Here is a 4,403-nt window from a genome sequence, read left to right as displayed (position 1 = left end):
GAAAAAGACTGGAAAAGAAAAGGGAATAATGAAAGAGGGTGGGAAAGGAAAGGTAAGGTCAGTAAGTGCGAAGGGATAGTGAGTCAAGCCAAGTCAAGCCCAGACACATAGGGCGAGGTGAGAGAAGGTAAATTAAGGTAAGGCAAGATGAAAAGAAAGTAAAGGAAGGTCAGTAAGTGGGAAGGGATAGTGAGTCAAGCCAAGTCAAGCTCAGGCACATAGGGCGAGGTAAGAGAAGGTAAATTAAGGTAAGGCAAGATGAAAAGGAAGTAAAGGTAGGTCAGTAAGTGCGAAGGGATAGCGAGTCAAGCCAAGTCAAACTCAGGTACACAAGGCGAGGTAAGGTAGAGGAGGGAAGGGAACAATAAACTCGAGCTATTCCGGGCGTGTAAAAAGTTTGCACGCCATCACATTGAACGCAGCGATCGCTTTCTTCGGCGCGGCTCGCTATCATTACGAGGCCAACCCCTTGCATTACCCCGCCACTCGAAGACCTCATCACGCCGACGCTTTTTGCTCCCTGACTTATTAGCATTCCGGGCCCGACACCTCCTTGCCCTGCCCTGCCATGCCCGCCTCTCGTCTGCAATGCTCGCTTCTTCTTTCTCCTATCCTTCGTTCCTTTCCTTCGTTATCTTTTTTTAGGTTCTTCTCTCTCTCTCTCTCTCTCTCTCTCTCTCTCTCTCTCTCTCTCTCTCTCTCTCTCTCTCTCTCTCTCTCTCTCTCATTTCCTTTCTTTCTCCTTTACTCAATATTATTTTCTCCTCTCCTATCCTCCGTTCCTTCCTTCCCCTTTTTTTGATTCTTTCTCTTCTGCTTCTGCTTCTTCCATTCCCACCAATTCTCCTTCTCTCTCTAATCTTGCAGTGTCTTTCTCTCCCTCGTTCTCCAATTCCCTTTCCTTTCCTTTCCTCTTTCTTTTCCGGAACCTTTCTCTATAATCTTGTACTTCTGTCTTTCTCTCCTATTTCCTTCCTCTCTCTCTCTCTCTCTCTCTCTCTCTCTCTCTCTCTCTCTCTCTCTCTCTCTCTCTCTCTTCCTTCCCTATACTCGATTCCTTCTCTCTTTCCTCCAATCCTGTCACTTCTCTCTAACCCTGCCATGTCTTTCCCTCCCTCGTTTTCCCATTCCCCTCCTTTTCCACTCCCCTACCTCCTCCTCCTCCTCCTCTTCAACCCTGCTATTGCCCTCTCTCCCCTGGTCTTCTGATAACGATTCTTTCCCCTTCCACCGCAAAATTACATTAACACAGTCTCTCACCCGCAAATTGCCCCTTCTTCCTCCTCCTTCTCCTCCTCCACATTATTTGCCCCATAATAATGTGTGTGTGTGTGTGTGTGTGTGTGTGTGTGTGTGTGTGTGTGCGCTACGCTATCCAAACCTGAACCGCCAGTGTTGTACTTATTTCCTCTTATTCTTATTCTCTTCTCCATCATTATCATCATCCTGCTCGTGTTCTTCTTGTTCTAGTTGTTGTTTTTTGTTTGTTCTCCCACGATTCATTTTCTTCCTCTGTAATCCAAACTTGTACTTCTTGTTCTTCTCCTCCTCCTCCTCCTCTTCACTGAACTCTTTCCAACTTCATCCCTCCAATTTACACCCTCCATGCACCTACCCCTTCAGCACCCATACCTCCAGTCACTCCTCCTCACCCACAAACACCCTCTTTCACTACCCCTCTACCCTCCCTTCACCCCCCACACACAACCACCCACCCCTCACCTCCTTCACACACACACGCCTCCACCGACCGCGTGATAAGGATTAAGCGTCCCGGGCACTGATAATCACCACTGTCCGTCCTTATTTACTCGCTCGTCATGTGCTGCCCATTATTCACTCCTCCTCCTCGTCCGTCACGGTCAGCTGGAGTTTCTGGGGGTCTCGAAATGTCTGGTTTCCTCTTTTCTTTTGTTAATTGTGTGTTCAACAAGTTATTTTTTTCTTTAATATATTGTTATCTGCTTGGGTTGCTTTCATACCTCCTCCTCCTTCTCCTTCTCCTCCTCCTCCTCCCCCTTCTCTCCCCCTTCTCTCCCCCTCCCCTCTCCCATTCTCACAAACAACCAATAATTATTTTCCCGCTTACTCCTCTTCCTCTATCTCTCATACTTTCCTCTTTCCTCCTCTTTCTCTTCCATTTTCAGTACCTACTCGTTCATTTATCTCCATTCTTGCTACATTGTATTTCAAGAGGTAGTGGTAGGAGGAGGAGGAGGAGGAGGAGGAGGAGGAGGAGGACGAGGAGGAGGACGAGGAGAAGGAGAAGAGCAACCAAATAAGCAGATAAATAGAATAAAAATAAACACATAATTAACAAAATAAAAAAGGAAACCAGACATTTTGAGACCCCCAGAAACTCCAGCTGACCGCGACGATGGAAAAACACTAAAGCAAAAAACAGCTGAGCGTCAACCCGACACACCAACTCCCTATATACTAACCCTTCTCTAAATCAGGAACTTTAAAAAACACCCAGAAACTCGTCTCCAGCTAACCGTGACGAGGAAAGAAAGATCAGTAAGCGAGGAACAGCTGAGCATCAACCCAACACACCAACTCCCTATATACTAACCCTTCTCTAAATCAGGAACTTTAAAAAACACCCAGAAACTCGTCTCCAGCTAACCGTGACGAGGAAAGAAAGAACAGTAAGCGGGGAACAGCTGAACGTCAACCCTACACCCTTCTCTCCCCTCCCTCGTGTACTAGATCAGAGCGGGGTACAATTTGCAGGGCCAGACATAAATCCCTCTGCTATATATAACCAGCCCGCCCACCCTATTCACCCACTACCCACACCAACTGCCTACCTACCTACCATGTACTATCTCAATTCCTTCTGTTAACCCCCACCTGTCCCAAAACCCACCTAGCTCACCCACCTCCCCTACATATCACCCACTACCTACCCACCTACACATTTACCCATCACCCATGTAAATCAGCACCAAAATACCCACCTATTTATTTACCTAGTCTCTACCACCTAATTCATTCTAACCCACCTAGCTAGCTCACCCACCTATCCTCCACCTACTCTCCACCCTTCCTCACCACCACCTCAACAGCATTCCACTCCATCTCACCACCACACCCTCCCATCCACCTCTTATCCTAACCTGTCCTGTCCTACCCTGTCTGTTCATCCAGTTTTCTCTCTCTCTCTCTCTCTCTCTCTCTCTCTCTCTCTCTCTCTCTCTCTCTCTCTCTCTCTCTCTCTCTCTCTCTCTCTCTAATCTATCCAAACCAACATCACCGCATACCACTCCCCCCCCCCCTTTGCACCTCTCCTCTCCCCCCTATCCCACCCATCTCTCTCATTTATCCTAATCAACCAACCTCACCCCCTTACCACTCTCTCCCTCTTCCTCTCCACCTCCTCCCCTTCGCCCCTTCCCCCCCTTTTCCCCGCCGCCCATTTCCGTGATCACGCGCGACATTGAGTTACGCCGCAAACTAATAATAACGTGAGAGTAAATTTCATCCTTGCCCCCCCCTTACCCCCCCCCCCCCCCGCCGCCCCCCTCCGAACCCTGTAGCGGCGGTGCGTGTAAATTAAGCGAGCGATGCACTTGTGAAATATGTTACACCCTCATTATTGCATGCATACCTCTCTCTCTCTCTCTCTCTCTCTCTCTCTCTCTCTCTCTCTCTCTCTCTCTCTCTCTCTCTCTCTCTCTCTCTCTCTCTCTCTCTGTGTGTGTGTGTGTGTGTGTGTGTGTGTGTGTGTGTGTGTGTTCTCTCTCTCTCTCACTCTCACTCTCTCTCTCTCTCTCTCTCTCTCTCTCTCTCTCTCTCTCTCTCTCTGCTACCTTCCTTACCTTCAAGCACGAACCGGACGGATATGGGCCATGGTTTTCCTCCTCCTCCTCCTCCTCCTCCTCCTCCTCCTCCTCCTCCTCCTCCACCTTCTGGGACGTCGCCGCAACCTTACCTGAGGGAGAGAGAAATTTCACACGTTAGTACCGAGGCACAGGAAGCAGGAGAGTAATGTAAGGAGGAGCGTAGTGAAGAGTGGACATAAATCTCTCCCGCCTCTCATTACCTGTCTCAATTACCCGCAGGTGTGCTAAGGGGGGGAAGGGGGGGAGGGAAGTGAGGGTGGCAGTGTAAGGGTTAAGGGGTGAAGAGGAACTATTATCTCACTCATAGTAATGTTAATGGAAGTAATGGTGATGATGATGGTGATGGTGATGGTGATGGTGGTGGTGGTGATAAAAATAATGTGAAGGGAAAAGCATCATAATCGTCGTAGAGTTTCATTAAGCTTGATTAGGATAAGGAACACACACACACACACACACACACACACACACACACACACACACACAATTTTCCGCCATCAATAAACACAAACAACTACAATTCCTTTCCCCCAAACAAACACACAAACAACCTCT

At 48.4% G+C, this 4,403-nt stretch overlaps 1 long non-coding RNA gene across 2 annotated transcripts in view; it reads left to right on the top strand.

The window, feature by feature from the left end:
• The window catches only part of LOC127003395 (uncharacterized), a 1,829-nt gene extending 804 nt beyond the window's left edge, over positions 1-1,025 (top strand). The window contains exons 2-3 of one of the 2 annotated variants that reach the window (XR_007757060.1): positions 1-117; positions 229-1,025. The exon at positions 1-117 is cut by the window's left edge and continues 282 nt beyond it. This is a non-coding gene — a long non-coding RNA (uncharacterized LOC127003395). Of the gene's footprint in view, positions 169-228 lie in introns of both variants that reach the window. The other variant, XR_007757061.1, reaches the window with a different exon arrangement.
• The last annotated feature ends 3,378 nt before the right edge of the window (positions 1,026-4,403 follow it).

The sequence above is a fragment of the Eriocheir sinensis genome, chromosome 3 (assembly GCF_024679095.1).
Source record: "Eriocheir sinensis breed Jianghai 21 chromosome 3, ASM2467909v1, whole genome shotgun sequence".
NCBI lineage: Eukaryota > Metazoa > Arthropoda > Malacostraca > Decapoda > Varunidae > Eriocheir > Eriocheir sinensis.
The sequence above is the reverse complement of the archived record's forward strand: the minus strand, read 5'-3'. Positions and strand labels throughout refer to the sequence as shown.